The following is a 24,893-nucleotide window of genomic DNA, read 5'->3' as shown; positions in this document are numbered from 1 at the left end:
CCATTTCAAATATCCTGTTTAGTCTCCCTGAACCATCGATGTCTTCCAGAAATTTCGGAATGTCTTAAGTTTTAATGACAAGCAGGAAATCCTTTGTCATACCGTGTGATGAATTTGATTTCATCAAAGTATATTCACTATAGGAAAAATATTAATAATTCCATCTTTATGAGTAAGGGGGAAATTTTTCTAGTTTTTAAACTGACACATACTCAGGTGTGACAGATACAGGAGTTTCACAATTAGATCAAGTTTTAACAACACCTGCATTTAAAGACAAAGCATTAGAAAGCTTCTTTTGAGAATTGAATATTGTTTAGCAGAGGGTGACTTAGGCCTCAAAATCTTAGGTTTATGAGCTGCTCCATGCCAGGTCCCAGCTTGTTCTCACAGGAAAGAGTCCCAGAGAGCCTAGTGAGTCCATGATGATGTTCAAATGTACCAAGAGGCATAGAATTTCCATTGATTTCAGCCCTTGTAAACCACCATCTGAATACTATATTTGTCTTTTCTCTCTGAACAGCCCAAGCAAGCCTGTCTTCATAGGTAATCCCTTGATGCTGGTCTGCTTGTTTTTCCAGCCTCATGCTTGAGGAACTCATAAGCGCTCTGCCTGCCCTGAAGTCTCTGATGAGCGTGTGTTGGCAGTTCTGTCTGGAGCAGGTGGTGTGGGGAAGGGACAGAACTCCCAGGCCAGTGGGGTGCCTGGATGCTTCACTAGTTACTGTCCTGGTGCCAAATATTATAGTTGTGGACGCTGTGGAAGCCGGCCCAGACCCCTTCACTTGTCCAGAGTTTTCATGCCTCAGGATTTGCAGTTAATAGCATCCTCCTTTTTCAGAAAATGGTCCTCAGCCAAATGAGCCCCACTTAGGCCAGGATGTTATTTATGCCCGTCATTCTCGACCAGGGTGGCTGTGGCCAATAAATGCCAAGGCCAGATGGCAACACTTAGCAATCACAAGCAAGGTAGTCAGAATTAGTGCAATGGGCAACAGCGACAGCCTGGGGCTGGTGCTGACCATATGGATCTTTGGAGACGGCTAATAGAAAACGAGTCTCCAGACACAAAATACATGGGAAGACAGTGGTATGCAGAAATACCTTCAAGGGAAATTTGATAAGGCCCAAAATGTTGCTGATTCCCAGGAACCCCTTCCAAATAATATGGCTGCTAGGTTAGGGGAGGGAAGGGAAATATATAGGCCAAGTGATAAATGGCCCATGTGCTCTAATTTCTTTTTTCTTCTTTAAAACTTTTGGCTGCACTGTGTGACATGTGGAATCTTAGTTCCCTGACCAGGGATTGAACCTGCACCCTCTGCAGTGGATGTGTGGAGTCTTAACCACTGGACCTCCAGAGAAGTCTCGCTAATTTTTAAATGTACAATTGGAAATGCTATACTTGGCAACTGGAAGAATTCTCATGTCAGTTTTTTTTTTTTTTTTTAACCAGTAATAAGTATTGTAGAAGTCCTTGAAACCACCTCTTTCAGAATAGACCGTAAATGAAAACCAACATTGCATCCAAGGGAAACGGCAGAGGTTAGTGCCCCTGTAAAGGACTTTGAGGTATAGGTGCCCACTCATACCTATTCAATTTACAAGTTTGTCTCCTTAAAAACCAAGAAGGATCATGGCAAATTATGATGGATTCCTGTTAACTGAACCAAGTTACAACCCGCGGAACCTGCAGTGTTTGCTGTGGTCTCTTTACTAGAGCAGATTACATCCACCAGCACATAAACGTTGGCTGGGAAGTAGATTCTCTTCAACATCCTTCAGTTCACATCTATATGGAATGGATGACTAAATGCATTTATGGTCTTGACCCAGGACTCTATTAATTCTCTTGCTGTGTGTTATGATATAGTTGAAAGGGACCTAGACCATTTAAACATTCCACAGAAAATCATATTGGTTCACCATATTGATGACATCACGTAACAAGCAATAAGAACTTGATGAGCAAGAAGGGGAAAGTGCTTTGGAGGCTGTGGTTTGACATAGGAACTCCGGATAGTGAGAGAGAGATTCAACAAAGGCTCAAAGTATTGCTAAATATGTGGAATATCTAGGGGTCCAATTGCTTGGGGAAAGCCAGGACATCTCATGCAAAGGACAAAATTATTGTACCTTGTGTGTGGCTGTGCTCAGTCATGTCTGATTCTTTGCAACCCCATGGACTGTAGCCCTCCAGGCTCCTCTGTCCACAGGATATTCCAGGCAAGAATACTAGAGTGGGTTGCCATTTCCTTCTTCAGGGGATCTTCCTGACCCAGGGATTGAATCCTTGTCTCCTGTGTCTCCTGCATTGCAGGCAGATTCTTTACCACTGAGCCACTTGGGAAGCTTAGACATCTACAATAAGAAAGAAGCATTATGCTTGGTGGGTCTGTTCAAGTTTTGAAGGCAAGATGTCCCGTACTTGGGAAGATTGTTCTGACTTCATTCATTGAGATGGGAATCTTCTAGAGCCCAGAACAAGAATGGGCTCTACAGTAAGAATAGACCGTAGTGCAAGTAATCCTTCTCGTGCTTGGGCTATATGACTTGGCAGGTCCCACAGTAGGTAGTAGAGATAGATACAACACAGAAAGAAACAGTGTGGAGTCTATGACAGCCTCCAACAGGAGAGTCACGGCACAGATCCCTAGGATGCTGGACCAAGGCCATGCCATCTACAATAGAGAATGAGGTACCATATGGTATTTTGTCATAGACATCTGAGTAGACTGGGACCATGACCTTAATGAGCAGCCCACTGTATGGCCAAGGAACTGAGGCAGTGGGTACATGACTGTGGGACCTGGTGGTTCTATCACATTCTATATGTTCATGAGGCTGCTGGCTTGAAAGAGCTTTGGAAAAGTCTCCTGAAGGGGCAGCTGAGACACCTACTGGTAGGAATATATTGTGAGAGTGGAGCACCACCCTTCAGAATACAGTGTGCTTTTCAGAGCCAGTGGCCATTGTATGGTACCCTAAATTACACAGGTCAGGAAACAAGAGGCAAGAAATAGAACTGGCTGACTCAATGTCACTCCAAGAGCTTCGGCTGGGGAATTTGTGTTTTCCATCCTTCCAAGGTCAGGCTCTGTGGATCTATAGGTCCTACTTCTGCAAGGGGGTGGGGAGTGGGCAACGAGAGTCCCCAGAAACCAAAGACTATACCACCTAGTTACTTAGAACTCCTCAGGCTGGGAGACCAGCAGGCCCTGAAAGGCTCTACCATGCTGGCAGGGATTATTGACTATAGTAACTACAAGGAGATAAGATTCTGGGTACATAGTGGAAGAGGGAAAAATACGTTTGGCATTCAGACAGTCCACAGGGGCATCTCTTGGTGCTCCATGGCTGGTTATAACTTGCCCAATAAAACAGCAAGAGCAGTCACTGGCCTGAGGAATGTATGGTGACCAGGAACTCAGAGAGGAGGTTTATAGCATCAGGTAGCAGATATGCAAAGAAAGGGAGTCTAGGATGTGTGCTGGAGGAGGGAGATAGAGTGTCACGGGAGGCCTTGGGAACCATGACACAGCTGGGCTATAATTCAACACACTAACTTGCCTCTTGGGAGTTCATTCAGAAATTGTGACTGTGCCAATATGTAGCAAGCTTAATATGATAGTGAAAAGCAAGAACTCAAAAGGAGGATTCCTTCACATCACTTCAACAATAATCTGTCTCTGGTCATGCTTCTGTGGAATCTGATCTAAGACAGCTGTCCACCTCTCTGCCTGACTTTTTCACGTGGGGGGAGCTTTTTGTTCTGTGCTGTGTAAGGGTACCCTGGGAAGCATGGCATAGTGAGGACTATATTGTTTTTCTTCTTGCTCAATAGCTTATCAGCCCTGAGAAAGAGTCTAGAATGCAACTGCTCTTTACTTCACACGCCTAACCCACCACCTTAGTATATTTTAAGTATCATCTAATTCATGAGTGACAGAAACATTCATTAGCAACCTCACAACACATCTTGATTTTCTACATTATGCACAGAATGCTCCATTTCATACCTTTCAAAGATTGATTGGAACTTAAGTATTTACTCCTGTCACCACCTGTCTTTACAAATTATTGATCAGGGTTAGACTGTGAGATTTTGTTTCTCACTTGCTTTACCTAGACACCCAAGTTAAGCAAATATCTCTCTAAAAATGGTTACTTGGGGAAGAGTAGGGAAAGGGATAATTAGAGAATTTGGGATTGACATGTACATGTTGCTATATTTTAAATGGATAACCAACAAGGACCTACTGTATAGCACAGTACTGAACTCTACTCAATATTATGTAACAACCTAAATGGGAAAAGGATTTGAAAATGAAGAGATGCTTGTATATGTATAACTGAATCACTTTTCTGTACACCTAAAACTAATGCAACATTGTTAATCACCTATACTCAGTGATAAAGAATCTGCCTGACACGATAGGAGATGCAGGAGATATGGGTTCGATCCCTGGGTAGGGAAAATCTAGACAAGGAAATGGCAACCCACTCTAGTATTCTTGCCTGGAGAATTCCCATGGACAGAGGAGTCCGTGGGCTACAGTCCATGGGGTCACAAAGAATTGGACATGACTCTAATATATAAAGTATACTTTATATATTATATGCTTTATAATATATAAAGCAATACTCTAATATATAAAGTAAAAAGTTGAAAAAACATACTGCCTTGCAGAAATGTCCTCATATGACCTAATCATTAGCCCATTTTATCAAGGACAGTGTGATACTTGTTATACAAGGTGCGATACTTACAAACCTTTTAAATTGGGGTTAATGTTTGGTTATGGATGTCCAGTGGCTCCAGAACCACTTGTTTAAAATGCTGTCTTTCTTTCCTTGAGTTTTTGCACCTGTGTCAAAAATCAGTTTGGTGTATTTGTGTGGATCTATTTCTAAGTTCTCAGTTATGTTCATTTGCTCTCTGTGCATCTCCCTCTGCCAGTATCCCACAGTCTTGATTACTGCAGCTATATAAATAAAAATTGAATTCTGGCAGACTGCTTCCTCCCACTTTCTTTTCTTTTTCAAAATAAGTTAGCTATTCTAGCTCTTTGTCTTTTCCTCTAAATTTTAGAATAATCTTGACTATATCTATGAAAAAACTTGCTGGAATTTTTTGCCAGTTTTATTGAGATGTAATTAACAAATAAAAATTGTATATATTTGTGGTATACAATGTGAAGTTTTGATAGATGCATATGTTGTGAAATGATTACCATGATCAAGCTGATGAACATATCCATCATCTCATATAGTTATCATTTTTTGTGTGTTGTGTGGTAAGAACATTTAAGGTCTCTCAGAAAATTTCAATTATATAATATGGTATTATATTGACTACAATCTCAAAATTGTATATTAGATGCCCAGAAATTCTGAACTTTAGAGTTCTTTGACTGACATTTCCCTATTCGCCCCATCCCTAGCCCCTGGCAACTGCCATTCTAATCTCTGCATCTATGAGTTTGACTTTTTTAGATTCCAAATATAACTGAGATCATGCAGTATTTGTCTTTCTGTGCCTGACTTCTTTCACTTAGCTTAATGTCCTTCAAGTTCATCTATGTTGTCACTAATGGCCGAATTTTCTTCTTTAGGATTTTTTTGTCTGTAAAATTCTGTCACTGCAGAGACAATTTTACCTTTTTCTCTCCAGTTTGGATGCTTTTTGCTTTTCTTGACGTATGCTCCTTGGAAGAAAACTTCTGACCAACCTAGACAGCATATTAAAAAGCAGAGACATTACTTTGCTAACAAGGGTCTGTCTAGTCAAGGCCATGGTTTTTCCAATAGTCATGTATGGATGTGAGAGTTGGGCTATAAAGAAAGCTGAGCACCGAAAAATTGATGCTTTTGAACTGTGGTGTTGGAGAAGACTCTTGAGAGTCCCTTGGACTGCAAGGACACCCAACCAGTCCATCCTAAAGGAGGTCAGTCCTGGGTGTTCACTGGAAGGACTGATGCTGAAGCTGAAACTCCAATACTTAGGCCACCTCATGCGAAGAGTTGACTCATTGGAAAAGACCCTGATGCTGGAAAAGATTGAAGACAGGAGGAGAAGAGGACGACAGAGGGTGAGAGGGTCGGATGACATCAGGGACTCAATGGACATGAGTTTGAGTAAACTCCGGAAGTTGGTGATGGACAGGGAGGCCTGGTGTGCTGCAGTCCATGGGGTCACAAAGAGTCAGACACGACTGAGCAATTGAACTGAACTGAACTGACTTACTCTGTTTAGGACTTCCAGCACTGTAGTGAATAGAAGTGATGAGACTGGCATTGTTGTCTTGTTCCTGAGCTTAGAGGAAAAGCTTCCAGCTTTTCACCATTGAGTATAAGTTGTGCATTTGCCGTATACAGCCTTACTTATGTTTAGGCGCATTCCTTCTAATTTATTGAGAGATTTTATCACGCAGGGCTGTTTTAATTTGTTACATGCTTTTTCTGCACCTACTGAGATGATCATATGATTTTCATCCTTCAGTCCATTAATGTGGTATATCACATTTACTGATTCGTGTATGTTAAACCATCCTTGTATCCCATGGATAAATCCCACTTGAGCATTGTGTATGATCCTCTTAACATGTTGTGGTGTTGAATTTGGTTTACTAGTACTTTATTGAGAATATTTACATCTATGTTAATCAGGAATATTAGCCTAAATGTTTTTTGTATAATTGTTGTCTGGCTTTGGTATCAGAATAATGCTGGCCTTGTAAAATGAACTTAAGTGTACTCTTTCCTCTTCTTTGTTTGGAAGAGTTTGAAATGGCTTGGCATTAATTCTTTAAATATTTGGTAGAATTTACCAGTGAAGACATTAGGTCCTGGCATTTTCTGTGTCCGGAGGTTTTTTGATTACTGATTCAATTTCCTTCCTCCTTACTGGATATTCATACTTATCGACTGGTCAACACAGGGACAAACTGGTGACGTAACGACGTTAATACGTGTTGCCCACGTACTGTGTGTAAGGCAGTGTGCGTTGTACTATTAGTAGTAGTACGTTATCGCTTTCATGTGAAGGAAATGGCAACCCACTCCAGTGTTCTTGCCTGGAGAATCCCAGGGACCAGGGAGCCTGGTGGGCTGCCTTCTATGGGGTCGCACAGAGTCGGACACGACTGAAGCGACTTAGCAGCAGCAGCGGTAGCAGGTTTCATTCATTTGATAAGTGGGCAAACTAAGTTCAGAATGATTAAATTCTTTGCCTGAAATCATGTGTCCAGTAAGAACCGGAGGTGGATTTGATTGATTTCAATTTGACTCTGGCTCCATTACTGAAGCTCTGACCAAACTAGAGAGTCTACCGCTGAAGAGCTCATTTGCTCATTCTTGCTTCTACAGTGTCAAATATTGGTCTATAATCAGAAAAGACCCTGATGCTGGAAAATATTGAAGGCAGGAGGAAAAGGGGACAACAGGGGATGAGACAGCGGATGGCATCACTGACTCGATGGACATGAGTTTGTGCAAGCTTTGGGAGATGCCAAGCCTTTGACTGTGTGGATCACAATAAACTGTGGGAAATACTGAAAGAGATGGGAATACCAGACCACCTGATCTGCCTCTTGAGAAATCTGTATGCAGATCAGGAAGCAGCAGTTAGAACTGGACATGGAACAACAGACTGGTTCCAAATAGGAAAAGGAGTATGTCAAGGCTGTATATTGTCACCCTGCTTACTTAACATATGCAAAGTACATCATGAGAAACGCTGGACTGGAATCAAGATTGCCAGAAGAAATATCAATAACCTCAGATATGCAGATGACACCACCCTTATGGCAGAAAGTGAAGAGGAACGAAAAAGACTCTTGATGAAAGTGAAAGTGGAGAGTGAAAAAGTTGGCTTAAAGCTCAACATTCAGAAAACGAAGATCATGGCTTCTGGTCGCATCACTTCATGGGAAATAGATGGGGAAACAGTGGAAACAGTGTCAGACTTTATTTTTCTGGGCTCCAAAATCACTGCAGATGGTGACTGCAGCCATGAAATTAAAAGACGCTTACTCCTTGGAAGGAAAGTTATGACCAACCTAGACAGCATATTCAAAAGCAGAGACATTACTTTGCCAACAAAGGTTTGTCTAGTCAAGGCTATGGTTTTTCCTGTGGTCATGTAGGGATGTGAGAGTTGGACTGTGAAGAAGGCTGAGCGCTGAAGAATTGATGCTTTTGAACTGTGGTGTTGGAGAAGACTCTTGAGAGTCCCTTGGACTGCAAGGAGATCCAACCAGTCCATTCTGAAGGAGATCAGCCCTGGAATTTCTTTGGAAGGAATAATGCTAAAGCTGAAACTCCAGTACTTTGGCCACCTCATGTGAAGAGTTGACTCATTGGAAAAGACTCTGATGCTGGGAGGGATTGGGGGCAAGAGGAGAAGAGGATGACAGAGGATGAGATGGCTGGATGGCATCACTCATGACTCAATGGACATGAGTCTCAGTGAACTCCGGGAGTTGGTGATGGACAGGGAGGCCTGGCGTGCTCCGATTCATGGGGTCGCAAAGAGTCGGACATGACTGAGCGACTGATCTGATCTGATCTGATCTGATGGACACGGAGGCCTGGCATGCTGCAGTCCATGGGGTCGCAGAGAGTCGGACACGACTGAGCAACTGAACTGAATCAGAATGTAACAAATAATAACTGCTTTGCCCACATCAGGGCAGCAACTGAGTTATGAGGGTGTGACACAGGGGAAGCAGTCTGCAGGAAGTTTGAAGAAAGGGCATCCTTTCTCGGAATGTAGTCACTGGGGGATAGTGCAGAGTGGTGCCTCCCTGGCAGCTGACCTATGAAATCTCTGTTCAGTAGTTTTTTAGAGCTTTCTGAGTCTGCATGTGATTCTTGGGAGACCCATCTGTGAGCAGCTCCTCACAAATAAATAGCTGAACTTTATATCATTTTTATGGTTGATGGTGAAATAAATCATAGGTCTGGGAAGAGTGTGAGCTTGAAAGTTGGAGTTCTTAAAAATCGTACTTCCTCTGGGGAGGATAAATGCTGTGGTTCTTTTGTTGTGCTAATGACAGCCTGTCACTGTCTGTCTGCCGGAGTCGCGCTCACTGAATAAATGCTGGTAATTGCTAATTACTTCAAGAAACTGACTCATAGCCTGCGAGTGACTTGCATATCAATGTTGCAGGTCCCTTGTGCTGGTTTTCCTTTGAGAGCTGACGTCTTGTTATCAGAGTCTGCACACTGATTTCTTCAACTTCCTGTGGGTTAGGATTGGTTCAAGTGTGACTTTTTGCAGGGATATCATTACCAGGAAATTTAACATGTAGGCAGTGGGGTTAATGTTCATTGTTTCTGGCCATTTCAGTCTGCAGATCATGTTTTTTTCATTCCATAAATAGTGGAGACAATGAAAAGCTTTTGATTAAATCTCCAGTGTGCTAGGCATTAGGGGCTGATGTAAGTGGCTACCCACATTTGCTGGGTCCATCAGTGTCTTTGACTTCTCAGAAACTGTATCAGCCTACCACAGTTTGATGGCTGTGTTAGACCCAGCTGCCTGGAGGAGGGCATGGCCACCCACTCTAGTATTCTTGCCTGGAGAATCCCACGGACAGAGGAGCCTGGTGGGTTACAGTCCATAGGATCACAGAGGTGGACACAAATGAAGCAACTGAGCATGCATGCATACAGCCACGGTGACTTCTTTCCTTCAGGACAATTCTAAACTTAAAAAGGGTGTCCCCAGGGCACATCTTGCCCTCCATGTTAGAGACTTTTTCTAACAGTGACCAGATCAGAGTGAGGGTACATGATCAGAGTGAAGATGGTGTGAATGAATATATCTCCTGCCACGTGTGTTAGTCAGTCAGTCGTGTCCAACTCATTGCCACACCATGGACTGTAGCCCACCAGGCTCCTCTGTCCGTGGAATTCTCCAGGCAAGAACACTGGAGGGGATTGCCATTTTCTTCTCCAGGAGATCTTCCCGATGCAGGGATTGAACCCAGGTCTCCTACATTGCAGGCAGATTCTTTACCGTCTGAGCCACCAGGGAAGCCATCTCCTGTCGTATCAATAAACAAAAAATATCAGAACCATCAATGATTTCTGGCCTCCAAATGTGAATAAGGGCTCCCCAAACTGATCCAGTGGATGCTACCATCCCCCACCGTGATTGCTGAAGAGCTGGGGGATGCAAGAAGCACGGTGAAGAAGGAAATAGGACTGGCCCCAGATAGCCGAGGTGTGTATGAGAGGGATGAATTCAGTGAGTCCAGAGGCTTGCATCTTCCCATACAAAGAACGTGGAATTCCTTAACTTAATACCTGACCTGTGATGCTCGGACTGTCGGCTCTCTTTGTTGCAAATTTGTATAGAGCCTGACTTCCCCTCTTGCCACCTTGGAGCAGCTTTCTTAGAGCTTCTGAGATGCAGTCTCCAGGACTCAGAGTCCTAAACATCCCCATCAAATAAAATAACTCTCTACTTTCAGGTCGTGACTACATTTTTTAGTCGACAATGGATAGGAGAACACTTGAGGGGCTGCTGGTCTTGATTTCTGTCCTTTCCCATTGCATCTGCCCAGCTCTTTATGAATTTTCTGGTTTGTAGCTTGCTCCTAGTTGGAAGAAAAGTAAAAGGGAAGAGAAAGTAAGTTAAAGTAAAAGTGGAAAACTCAATGAGTTTGAGATGCATCATAAAGGGGACTCCTTTTTATACCCTTTAAGGGAAAAATGTAACCTGGCTCCCAACCTCTCCAGTGTCTGTTATGCATCTGATCTTCCTCCCATCCTTTCTGTAGGACTCTGATACCTGCTAAACAAGGCAGGACTCATCAATTCCAGGATGCCCACCTTGGCTCTCTCCCTGCCCTCCAAGCACATTGGCAGAGCTCCTCATCCCTTCTGTGTGTTCAATCAGGAGGGCACATGTGTAAGACTTACCTGTTCAGTTCAGTTGCTCAGTCATGTCTGACTCTTTGCAACCCCATGGACTGCAGCATGCCAGGCTTCCCTGTCCATCACCAACACCCGGAGTTTGCTCAAACTCATGTCTTCAAGTCGGTGATGCCATCCAACCTTCTCATCCTCTGTCGTCCCCTTCTCCTCCTGCCTTCAATCTTTCCCAGAATCAGGGTCTTTACCAATGAGCCAGTTTTTTGCATCCAGTGGCCAAAGAATTGGAGTTTCAGCTTCAGCATCAGTCCTTCCAATGAATATTCAGGACTGGTTTCCTTTAGGATAGACGGGTTAGATCTTGCAGTCCAAGGACTCTCAAGAGTCTTGTCCAACACCACAGTTCAGTTCAGTTCAGTCGCTCAGTTATGTCCAACTCTTTGCGAACTCATAAATTGCAGCATGCCAGGCCTCCCTGTCCATTACCAACTCCCGGAGTTTACCCAAACCCATGTCCATTGAATCGGTGATGCCATCCAGCCATCTCATCCTCTGTCGTCCCCTTCTCATCCTGCTCCGAATCCCTCCCAGCATCAAGGTCCTTTCCAATGATTCAACTCTTTGCATGAGATGGCCTAAGTATTGGAGTTTCAGCTTCAGCATCAGTCCTTCCAATGAACACCTAGGACTGATCTCCTTTAGAATGGACTGGTTGGATCTCCTTGCAGTCCAAGGGACTCTCAAGAGTCTTCTCCAACACCACAGTTCAAAAGCATCAATTCTTTGGTGCTCAGCCTTCTTCACAGTCCAACTCTCACATCCATACATGACCACTGGAATAGCCGTAGCTTTGACTAGATGGACCTTTGTTGGCAAAGTAATGTCTCTGCTTTTCAATATGCTATCTAGGTTGGTTATAACTTTCCTTCCAAGAGGTAAGCGTCTTTTAATTTCATGGCTGCATTCACCATCTGCAGTGATTTTGGAGCCCCCCAAAATAAAGTCTGACACTATTTCCCCATCTATTTCCCAAGACAGACAGGTCATGGTGGAGAAGTCTGACAGAATGTGGTCCACTGGAGAAGGGAATGGCAAACCACTTCAGTATTCTTGCCTTGAGAACCCCATGAACAGTATGAAAAGGCAAAATGATAGGATACTGAAAGAGGAACTCCCCAGGTTGGTAGGTGCCCAATATGCTATTGGAGATCAGTGGAGAAATAACTCCAGAAAGAATGAAGGGATGGAACCAAAGCAAAAACAATACCCAGTTGTGGATGTGACTGGTGATAGAAGCAAGGTCCAATGTTGTAAAAAGCAATATTACATAGAAACCTGGAATGTCAGGTCCATGAATCAAGGCAAATTGGAAGTGGTCAAACAGGAGATGGCAAGAGTGAACGTCGATATTCTAGGAATCAGTGAACTAAAATGGACTGGAATGGGTGAATTTAACTCAGATGACCATTATATCTACTACTGCAGGCAGGAATCCCTCAGAAGAAATGGAGTAGCCATCATGGTCAACAAAAGAGTCCGAAATGCAGTACTTGGATGCAATCTCAAAAACGACAGAATGATCTCTGTTCGTTTCCAAGGCAAACCATTCAATATCACTGTAATCCAAGTTACTGCCCTGACTAGTAACACTGAAGAAGCTGAAGTTGAACGGTTCTATGAAGACCTACAAGACCTTTTAGAACTAACACCTAAAAAAGATGTCCTTTTCATTATAGGGGACTGGAATGCAAAAGTAGGAAGTCAAGAAACACGTGGAGTAACAGGCAAATTTGGCCTTGGAATATGGAATGAAGCAGGGCAAAGACTAATAGAGTTTTGCCAAGAGAACACACTGGTCATAGCAAACACCCTCTTCCAACAACACAAGAGAAGACTCTACACATGGACATCACCAAATGGTCAACACTGAAATCAGATTGATTATATTCTTTGTAGCCAAAGATGGAGAAGCTCTGTACAGTCAGCAAAAAGAAGACTGGGAGCTAACTGTGGCTCAGATCATGAACTCCTTATTGTCAAATTCAGACTTAAATTGAAGAAAGTAGGGAAAACCACTAGACCATTCAGGTATGACCTAAATCAAATCCCTTATGACTATACAGTGGAAGTGAGAAATAGGTTTAAGGGACTAGATCTGATAGACAGAGTGCCTGATGAACTATGGACAGAGATTTGTGACATTGTACAGGAGACAGAGATCAAGACCATCCCCATGGGAAAAAAATGCAAGAAAAGCAAAATGGCTGTCTGGGGAGGCCTTACAAATAGCTGTGAAAAGAAGAGAAGTGAAAAGCAAAGGAGAAAAGGAAAGATATAAGCATCTGAATGCAGAGTTCCAAAGAATAGCAAGAAGAGATAAGAAAGCTTTCCTCAGCGATCAATGCAAAGAAATAGAGGAAAACAACAGAATGGGAAAATTAGAGATCTCTTCAAGAAAATTAGAGACACCAAGGGAGCATTTCATGCAAAGATGGGCTTGATAAAGGACAAAAATGGTATGGACCTAACAGAAGCAGAAGATATTAAGAAGAGGTGGCAAGAATACACAGAAGAACTGTACAAAAAAGACCTTCACGACCCAGATAATCACGATGGTGTGATCACTGACCTAGAGCCAGACATCCTGGAATGTGAAGTCAAGTGGGCTTTAGAAAGCATCACTAGAAACAAAGCTAGTGGAGGTGATGGAATTCCAGTTGAGCTATTTCAAGTTCTGAAAGATGATGCTGTGAAAGTGCTGCACTCAATATGCCAGCAAAAATTTGGAAAACTCAGCAGTGGCCACAAGACTGGAAAAGGTCAGTTTTCATTCAAATCCCAAAGAAAGGCAATGCCAAAGAATGCTTAAAGTACCACACAATTGCACTCATCTCACACACTAGTAAAGTAATGCTTAAAATTCTCCAAGCCAGGCTTCAGCAGGCTTCAGTTCACGTGTACCGTGAACTTCCAGATGTTCAAGCTGGTTTTCAAAAAGCCAGAGGATTCAGAGATTAAATTTCCAACTTCCTCTGGATCATCAAAAAAGCAAGAGAGTTCCAGAAAAACATCTATTTCTGCTTTATTGACTATGCCAAAGCCTCTGACTGTGTGGATCACAATAAACTGTGGAAAATTCTGAAAGAGATGGGAATACCAGACCACCTGACCTGCCTCTTGAGAAACCTATATGCAGGTCAGGAAGCAACAGTTTGAACTGGACATAGAACAACAGACTGGTTCCAAATAGGAAAAGGAGTATGTCAAGGCTGTATATTGTCACCCTGCTTATTTAACTTATATGCAGAGTACATCATGAGAAATGATGGGCAGGAGTAAGCACAAGCTGAAATCAAGATTGCCGGGAGAAATATCAATAACCTCATGTATGCAGATAACACCACCCTTATGGCAGAAAGTGAAGAGGAACTAAAAAGCCTCTTGATGAAAGTGAAAGAAGAGAGTGAAAAAGTTGGCTTAAAGCTCAACATTTAGAAAACACCACAGTTAAAAAGCATCGATTCTTCAGTGCTCAGCTTTCTTTAGAGTTTGATTATTAGGAATTACCTGGGAAACTTCTAAAACATACTGATGGTCAGGCCCCACTTCCAGACACTTAACTGATCTAATTCATCTGGAGCAGGGCCCAGGCATTGGTATTTTTTATTTGAAAACAGTCAGACGATTTAGATGAATAATTGGCATGAGAATTACTTCTATATGAAGACACTTTACAATATTAACCTACCTCAAGCCACATAATGGTCCCTTTTTATTATTTTACTGAAAGCTTTCTGTATATTGTCTAATTTAGTCCTAATGTCAATTCTTAATGATTTTGCAATGGCAGAAACAGGCTCAGAGAGTTTAAGAATGTGCTAGTGAGTAGAAGGGGTGAGGGATTAAACCTGGTCAGTGTGGGTAAAAAGCTCAGAATTTTAATTGCCTGTGACACCATTCCACATTCTTCTTGGCCACTGTCTCTAGGGATACTGGGCCAGTGGGGCAAGAGGGCTCACAGAAGGGGCTGAGGGGTAAAGGTTTAGGTGGAACAAGGGGTCCCCTAGCCATTCTTAAGAGGGAGCATAAAATGAGCGTGGAGATTTAGCAGAGCTTAGTCTGCAGGATCACTTGGCTACATCTCGTATCTCTACATTATTCAGCTGAAAGTTGATGCCATTGTTTCACAAGAAGAGTCAAGGATAGCCGCATATCATAGATTTCCATAAAGGTTTCTCTCATTTCTACTTCTGTCCTCTGCCTTGGGCAGAGAACTTTTCATGTGAAATATGAGCCTCAGAATGGAACTTTGATGCAGATGAGAATGGGAGGAGGCGGGAGGACTGGTGATGGAGAGGAGAAGCAGGATCTCAGGAAAACTGCACGGACTGTGACAGAGGTGAGATTGTGCATGTGATCCCTTTGATATGGCTTCTCACTCTTTGAGGATAGTCAGGTCCCAACAAATTCATTTGGTCATTTACATGTGACCAACCGGACCTCTCTGGGTATAATGACTCAGGCTTTCTGGCTGGGCAGAGCTGAATTATATCTTTACAAGTCCTAAGCATACAAAAGAGAATGGTTTTCCACTTCCCATATGTAAATTCAAATAGTGAATATACTCTACACTACAGAAAGTCCAGTGAGCTTGAATCTTCCTATTATGATTGTATTATTGCTTCCTTAGGGAATATTAAATATCATATTCTTTCTATTTCTCTCTCTTGGTGTTTTTAACTAAGCCTGCTTTGATTTTCTGCTAAGAAAAGGCATGTCTAGTTTCAGTGGGGAGGCTTGGGCACTGCTCCAGTATCAGGCTACACTAGGAAAAGTTTGAATGGAGCTCCAACTCCTGGTTTCATTTTCAGGGAGCATCCATGTCTCTCCACCAAGGCTGAAAGGTACCAGAGGCCTGGATATGAGGCCCAGGTGGCTCAGAAATGTTGGTCAGTGTGACTGGTCCAAGCCTTTCATATACTGGACATGGACCCTGTCACTAGGGTGGAGGATGAATTGAAAAGTAAACTAAAGTTCACCTTGGATTTGGACAAAGATACACTCTATCAATATCTCTCAGGATGGATTGTTGTTTAGTCACCAAGTTATGGCTGACTCTTTGCAACTCCATGAATTGATACACAGAATTAATAAGGGAAAATATCTGTTCTCATAGACTTCTAGTCAGTCTGGTCTATTTTGGTTTTGCAAAAGACATCTACAATCAAGTCCATGATACACACAGTGAACAAAGGTTTATCAAGAGCTGAAAAGTAGATTTGATCTAAAGAAGTGATCTAGGGTTCAGTGGGTCACCAGACTGTCCCCAAAAGTCCCATAACCCCAGAGAGGGTGGGTGGGAAGTAAAGAGGTCTTCTCAATGTGAAATCTATTTATGTATTTAGGAAATATTATTTATTTGGCTGCTCTGGGTCCTCATTGCAGGATGTAGGTTGTTTTAGTTGGGTCATGTGGGATTCAGTTCCTAACCAGAGATCGAACATGGACCCCCGGCATGAGGAATGTGGAGTCTTAGCCATTGGTCCACCAGGAAGTCCCTGAAATCTAATTTAGATAGGTCTTTTCTGCCATTGATTTTTGATTAATGAGTTAACTGCTATGCCCATTTCCTCTTCTCAGAGAGTGTTTTCCTTTGACTCTTGACCTGAAAATGCATATGGATTTTTAAACAAGCTGCTTAGCCAGTTTCTGGGGGAGAGCTGTCTGTACTTTTGCAAGACTGCCTGACTGGTCCTGCTATCTGGGTGAGAAGTTGGAGCGGAAGGAGCCCAAGTCATGGTTGAATGTCTTTTAACGAGTTGCTGTTTTGAGCACGTTTTCTTGTACAGAATGTGGCTTTTGAGTGCATTCTTTCTCTAGCACTTTCAGCACTGAGTATTTTTCCTGCCTCAGTCTGGAATTTTAAGGAAGGAGAAGGGATGACGTGGAGTCAAGGATGGGTAATTCGGGCACAACTGAAGCTTCAAAGCCATTGTTTCTTCTCTTATTGTCTCAACATCCTAGAGAATTCTGCATCTCCCCTACAGATATAAAGTGGTGGTTCAGAGACCCTATCTCCCCCTGCCTCTTGGATTAAGACTTGGACTGAATTTTGGTGCATCAGAAAGGAGCACGTTGCTGGCTGTGTTTGCTTTAAACATAGGGAGGACTTTCATCCATTACTCCTACACATGAACCAACCTCTCTGCTTTTAGAGGCCTGAATCAATAACTCATTTCTCAGCACCTGAGTATGAACATAACCCTACTTTTAACACAGGTGTCTGAGAATTAAATGGATGGAGTTGGGTATGGATGCTGCTTCCTGGTCATGTAAAAAATACAAATCTAATCATCTGACTTCCTTGCTTAAAGATTTCTGATGACTGCCACTGGCTACTGAATAAAGCATACTCTTCTTAAATAACATCCAGTACCTGCCCAGGAGAAACACATATATATGTGCACCAGAAGATATGTATATACTAACTTTGTTTATGAGCGTCTCAGACTGAAAACAGCCTGACTGTCCATCAACAGCTGAATGGACGAATACATTGTGGTATATTCACACAGAGTATGAAGACCCTCGGATATCATGCAAAGAGGTTGGACTTTGTTAATTTATTTTTTAAATAAATTTTTTATTTTGTTTTGGAGTGTGGCCGATTAATAGTGTTGTGCTAGTTTCAAGTGAACAGCAAAGGGACTCAGCCTTACATGTACGTGTATTCATACTCCCCAAATCCCCGCCCCCCCATTCAGGTGGCCACATAGCACTGAACAGAGTTCCATGTGCTATACAGAGGGCCAAAGGGCCTGGACTTTAGTTGTTAGGTAATGGAACACCATTCAGAGGTGCTGAGCAGAGAACAGAGCTGTGAATGAAGAGGTTGCTATGATGCAGAGAAGATATTTGCACATATTGGGGTTTGGACAAAGGTTTTTCTTTTCAAAAGGTCTAGGTTTAAAACTATTTTTAATATGTAATCTAGAGTGATCCAATGTTATTTTGAAATAGTTTTTTCCTCACCACGAAGTGTTTTCATGTCAAGATTGCTTCCACATTAAAAAATTATACTTAATAAATTAAAGTACCCTCTAAATTTCACCCTGTTGAACTGCCTAGTTCTTGTGAAGAATTTCCTTGCTTAAGATATTGACTTCATTAAAAAATAGACTAGCAATGAATATAGTTATGCTTATTTTCAACTTTGGACTTTACAACAGAGGATTTTTTTCCCTCTTTGCACAGATTAGTTCTAGCTGAAGGAGTCATGAAGTTAGAATTAGGGACATTTTGGTTCTAAAAACAGAAATAATTCATGAAGAGGAAAAAGCCCACTTCTTTCATTGATTTTGAAGTGCTTATTCAGTATCAAAGTCATCTGTCAGTATGATTCTTAAGCTCCTTATGTACGTTGGAATATTTACCTGGAAAACATTCTTTCTAAGCAGGTCAGTGATGCTGTGTGAATGAGAAAGACAAGAGAAAAGTCTAGATTTCTCTTATTATCAGGTTTTCTTTATTGGTCACATGTATAATCATATATTACATGCAAGAAAATCACAATATAGAGCAAAACATATATGTATTCTGGCACAAGAGTAATACAGTGCAAACATCTGCTTTTATACACAGTTATATCAAACAGTCAGATAAGAATACAGTAAAATGAATTTAGTGATACACTCATTGGTTGATGTACGGATCAACATTTTCATTTGCATGTGAGACCATTGTGATTTGACAGTTCATTCTTTTGAAGCTTTGGTGGATCATCCTGTCTTGTTTGGAAATATTCATTAAACGATAGTTTAATCTTTTCTTCAAATGAAAATACTTGTTTATCAACAGTGAAAAAGACATTCTGATGGGACAAACAAAAAGCTAAAGGAAAACTACTAGATGATCAAAAGGAAAAGAATGCCATATATTTTTAAAATGTTCCTCTTTGTGTGTTACCATAACCAACAATACATTCTTTGTCTCTATTTCCCTGGCAGGGACACGTAGGCATAGTACAGATACCTGGCAGTACTTCTGTCTTATTGTGGTGAAGACAGATGTGTGTATGTCTTGGGGGGAGGAGATCTGAAAAATAAATACAGGAAGTATGCTGTATTCATTGTTAAATCCAAGGATTTCATACTATGTTTCAAAAGACATGGTTAGATTTTCGTTTACTTGAGTACGAAATCTGTAAAACATGAACTGTTCTAGACTTTCTGTTTACGATACTGGTTGGCATCTCTGCTTGCTCTTTGAATAGTTAATACTGCAGGGAGGCTTAGTCCATAGGCTGAGCAGCAGATCGGTTTCTTCTTTTCACCTCCAATACTTTCAAGGAAAATTATCAATTCTGCTCTTTTCTCAGACCCTGAATGGGAGCCACTTGAGTGAGATTGATGGATGGAATTTGACTTGAAGCTATAGAAATAGGAAGTAACAATTCTGCTGCCATTTCTATTGCTGGGGAGAAAAGCATCAACCATAGACAATCTCATTTAATGAAACAGATTCCCTTATAATATTTTTTTTTTCCACAGAAACATGATGGTCATCTTTATAAGCTAAATGTTTTTTAGTTACCTGAATTTCCAACATAATTGAAAGCATGCAGTACATCTTCTCCTAACGGAAATTATCTTTAAAAAGCAAAAATGTGTCAATACTGCTACAAAAAATTTCTCAACAAGTGTCAGAGCAACTACTGTTTAGATTTACACTCTTTAAAAAGATCTTTTTCTATTTCTTTTTTTTTTTAGAGCTCCACTCGCAAAATGGTTTCTTTTTTCCATAACAGAACAAAATTAAAACTTGTCATTTTGAGTTTTCAGAATTATGTCAGTAGGTGAAAAGTTCAGAAAATGTTTTACCAAGGGAAGGATGAGTTAGTAGAAACTGGCATTTCTTCTTTAACTCCCATTAAGTTAATGGGAACTTATATGGCAATATATATAGGTACGTTTATATCAATATATAGGTTTCCCCGTTGACTCAATGGTAAAGAATCCACTTGCAATGAAGAAGACATAAGAGATGCAATTTTGATTCCTAAATCAGGAAGATCCTCTGGAGGAGGAAATGGCAGCCCACTCCAATATTCTTGCCTGGGAAATCCCATGGACAGAGGAGCCTGGTGGGCTACAGTCCATGGGGTTGCAAAGAGTTGGATACAATAGCACACATGTATATCAATATATATATTCCCTGTATATACTCAAATTTATAATGGGATATATAATGGAAATACATATTCATATATCTATATTCTTAATTTGTTTCTCATTAAATTAATGGGAATTTATATTCTGATATTCATAGACCAGAAATTTTATGTTGGGAGTATTAAATTATAAACAGTAGCTTTGAATTCTATGGATTCAGGATTTATGACCATTCAAACTTTTCACTGAAATTGATGGTCTGAATGGAGATCATAGCATCATTTAAAGTTCAAATTAAGATTTAAATAGAGAATGTGTAGTTGAAAGCATTTTCTAAATTCATTTTGAGTTTACAAATAATTTTTTTGATTCTGGAGTGTCAAATAAGAAGCTACATTTTTGATAAATTTGATTTTATTGATTGCTTTCTATTTTGATTACAATTATTCCTAACAGTCTGGAAGTCATATGTTTATCAGGCCATGAACTAAATAAATATGTTTGAGAATAGGCATAGAACTATTTTTCAAAAATATGTAGATGCTCTTAACAGAAAGAAAATCCAATCTAAGAGTATGATTGATGTTTTAGTTTTTCCATTATGAATTTTCTCAAACAGAGGGCAAAGTCAAAATGATATTTGTTTGTGGGAGTGTCCAGCATTATATCATGTTGAGAGGAAACTTAGATTTCAAATGTTATAAAGTACAGACACAGGCCAGACGATGCTCTTTTAACATGACAGAGTCAAATTGACTTAGGTTATAGATCCAACCAAACATTAATTTCCTATTATTTACAAAGATATCTGTATGCTATGCAAAAACAGAGCTAGAGGAAGTCCTTCTGGTTTTTCAGTTTATGTCAGAGATAGCACGGCTGTTACTAGGCATTCTTTCCCCTCTCCTGTCCCTTGGCCCTGCAGGAAGTGTAAGGCAACTTTTTTTTCCCGTGGTGTCTTTAATTGCTCAGTTTTTCAGTTGTTTCTAAATGAGAAACCAGCCAGTTAGAAAGCAACTAGCAAGATTGCTTCAACAATCTTTAGATCAATAAGAAAAGTAACCAAGTTGGTCCCCCAATTTCCTACTGATTGGTATGTATTTGATTATGATCAGATTTAGTGTATTCCTGGACAAAGGATTTCATAATAAAAGTGAAAAAGGAGCCATGTAATCAGGATGAACATCCCCCTACCCTGGCTAGTAAATGGATTGAATTTATTAAAACAAACAAAATCATTGGTCAGTTTTTCACATTAACCCGTTTTTTTCCCTGTTGTTATTTTGCCCCAGTTCACGCAGAAGTTATATGTTTGGTTCGCAGACAAGCAAGGGGATCCATGTGCCAGGTTCTACTATTTGCAATATTGAGTTTATAAATCTTGAAAATAAAGTCATTTGAATCTAATTTATGTAGATGCAGTCACTCGCATGGAAAGTACCCGGCTGGTAGGAGGTCTATTGGTTTTCTCCATTCCCTTGAGAAATAAGGGCCAGGAATTTCCATAAAGCAAATGAGTTTTGAATTAATGCAGCAGTGATCAGTACCAGCTTCCCACTGAGTCAGAGTGCCAGGTGAGCCTGGGAGCAGATGGGAACAAATTGTCTCAGCCAGAGAGAGTAGCAGGAAGACTTTGTTATTTTTCTGAATGGACCCCTGTGGAGGCTGGAGCAGAAATCAGGCGGCCCACTTGCAGAGATGCAGCTGGAGAATCAGCTGATGGGCTTCCTGTGCTAGACAGGATGTAGGAGATTGAATTCTGACCAGCTCTAAAATCCAAATGATGTAGGAGGAAGGGGCCGTTGTTTGGTGAAAGAATGTAGGTGGCCCCACCAGGGTGTCGAACTATCCACAAAGATATGCCTCAGTTTTCCACTTTATTCCAGTGATGCTAACCTCCTACACAGGTCATTACAAAGGGAAATCCATTCAGTAGGGAGAAGAGAGGCACATGAATTTGTGTGGTGACAAACATTCCAAAGAGACCTGAAAAATCTTGAACAGCAGCTACAAAAACCCACACATCATCTAGCCAACCAGCCAGCCAACAAAAACATCTCCAAGGGTCAACAAATGAGGAATAGGCATTCTGAAACACCTAGCTGACCCTTTTGTTTCAAAATCATGTTATAAATGGGAACTCTTCTCTTTTGGAAGTCTTTAGTTATCAGAAAGCTTAGACAGTAATATACACATGGTCAAGGCACCAGAGCAAAAGACACATGTTAGGTTTCCTGTACATGACTGTAGGGTGAAGAGCAAAAGTTTCCTGCACATGACTGTAGGGTGAAGAGCAAAAGTTTGATTCATGACTTAGCTTTGAATGACAGCAGATCATTTAAAAGTGTGATCACCCAGCAATCCCATTGCTGGGCATACACACCAAGAAAACCAGAATTGAAAGAGACACGTGTACCCCAATGTTCATCGCAGCACTGTTTATAATAGCCAGGACATGGAAGCAACCCAGGTGTCCATCAGCAGATGAATGGATAAGAAAGCTGTGGTACGTATACACAATGCAGTATTACTCAGCCATTAAAAAGAATACATTTGAATCTGTTCTAATGAGGTGGATGAAACTGGAGCCTATTATACAGAGTGAAGTAAGCCAGAAAGAAAAACACCAATACAGTATACTAATGCATATATATGGAATTTAGAAAGATGGTAACGATAACCCTGTATGTGAGACAGCAAAAGAGACACAGATGTATAGAACAGTCTTTTGGACTCTGTGGGAGAGGATGAGGGTGGGATAATTTGGGAGAATGGCATTGAAACATGTATAATATTATATGTGAAACGAATCGCCAGTCCAGGTTCGATGCAGGATACAGGATGCTCAGGGCTGGTGCACTGGGATGACCCAGAGGGATGGTATGGGGAGGGAGGTGGGAGGGGGGTTCAGGATGGGGAACACGTGTACACCCATGCTGGATTCATTGATGTATGGAAAAACCAATACAATATTGTAAAGTAATTAGCTTCCAATTAAAATAAATAAATTTATATTAAAAAGAATAAAAATAAAAGTGTGATCATTGAGATGTACAGACAAGAGCCAAATTTAGTTACTGAGAAAACTATCCCCTTTTATGAGATGTACTTATATACTTGTAACCAAAGTGTCAAGAACGACTGTTGCAAAACCAAAACTGAAGAGGACACACCATCTGAAAAATATAAACATATTTATACTCTGCAATTCATGGGGTCACAAAGAGTCAGACACAATTGAGCAACTGAACTGAACTGAACTGATACTTCCATTGAGTAATTGGAGGCTGCAAAATCACTACAGATGGTGACTGCAGCCATGAAATTAAAAGACGCTTACTCCTTGGAAGGAAAGTTATGACCAACCTAGATAGCATATTCAAAAGCAGAGACATTACTTTGCCAACAAGGGTTCATCTAGTCAAGGCTATGGTTTTTCCTGTGGTCATATATGGATGTGAGAGTTGGACTGTGAAGAAGGCTGAGCGCCGAAGAATTGATGCTTTTGAACTGTGGTGTTGGAGAAGACTCTTGAGAGTCCCTTGGACTGCAAGGAGATCCAACCTGTCCATTCTGAAGGAGATCAGCCCTGGGATTTCTTTGGAAGGAATGATGCTAAAGCTGAAACTCCAGTACTTTGGCCACCTCACGCGAAGAGTTGACTCATTGGAAAAGACTCTGATGCTGGGAGGGATTGGGGGCAAGAGGAGAAGGGGACGACAGAGGATGAGATGGCTGGATGGCATCACTGACTTGATGGACGTGAGTCTGAGTGAACTCTGGGAGTTGGTGATGGACAGGGAGGCCTGGCGTGCTGCGATTCATGGGGTCGCAAAGAGTCGGACACGACTGAGCGACTGATCTGATCTGATTGATGCATACTGGGCAATTCTTACATTAACACAGGGCTGTTTGTGCTATTGCCACAAGTACAGAGTTTTTCCAGAAACACTACTTGCACTCAAATGTGGTTTTAATAGGTCTTGTTTCTGGTCTGATGGATCCCATAGACCCTTTGCAATTTTGAATAGACTGCTACCAGCTCTATAAAATATCTGAGTACTTTTTATAGATAATCTCTTTGCATAAGGGTACTACTGTGGGAATTCCCTGGTGGTCCAGTGGTTAGAACACAGTGCTTTAACTCCTAAGGTCTTGGGTTTGATCTCTGGTTGGGGAACTAAGATCCTGCAGGCTGTGCAGCATGGCCAAAAGAAAAAAATGTATCATTTTTCTAGATTCCATATATATGCATTAATATATGATATTTGTTTTTCTTTTTCTGACTTACTTCACTTTGTATGACAGTCTCTAGGTCCATCCATATCTCTACAAGTGACCCAATTTCCTTCCTTTTTATAGCTGAGTAATATTCCATTGTGCATATGTACCACATCTTTTTTTTCTGCCATACATCTTGGATCAGCTATAGATATAGATATGTCCCCTCCCTCATGAACCTCCCACCAAGCTCTCATCCCAGCCCACCTCTGCTGCTGCTGCTGCTGCTAAGTCGCTTCAGTCGTGTCCAACTCTGTACGACCCCATAGACGTCAGCCAACCAGGCTCCCCCGTCCCTGGGATTCTCTAGGAAAAAACACTGGAGCGGGTTGGCATTTCCTTCTCCAATGCATAAAAGTGAAAAGTGAAAGTGAAGTCGCTCAGTCGTGTCCAACTCTTTGCGACCCCATGGACTGCAGCCTACCAGGCTCCTCTGCCCATGGGATTTTCCAGGCAAGAGTACTGGAGTGGGGTGCCATAGCCCACCTCTAGGTTGTCACAAAGCACTGGTTTGGGCTGTCTGAGTGACACATCAAATTCCCACTGGCTATCTATTTT

General features: G+C 41.4%; 1 protein-coding gene across 2 annotated transcripts in view; it reads right to left on the bottom strand.

Moving 5' to 3' along the window:
• The window catches only part of OPRM1 (opioid receptor mu 1), a 164,402-nt gene that overhangs the window by 77,735 nt on the left and 61,774 nt on the right, over positions 1 to 24,893 (bottom strand). The gene's annotated exons all lie outside the window — the stretch shown is intronic.

The sequence above is a fragment of the Bos mutus genome, chromosome 9, assembly GCF_027580195.1.
Source record: "Bos mutus isolate GX-2022 chromosome 9, NWIPB_WYAK_1.1, whole genome shotgun sequence".
NCBI classification, from domain to species: Eukaryota; Metazoa; Chordata; class Mammalia; order Artiodactyla; family Bovidae; genus Bos; species Bos mutus.
The sequence above is the reverse complement of the archived record's forward strand: the minus strand, read 5'-3'. Positions and strand labels throughout refer to the sequence as shown.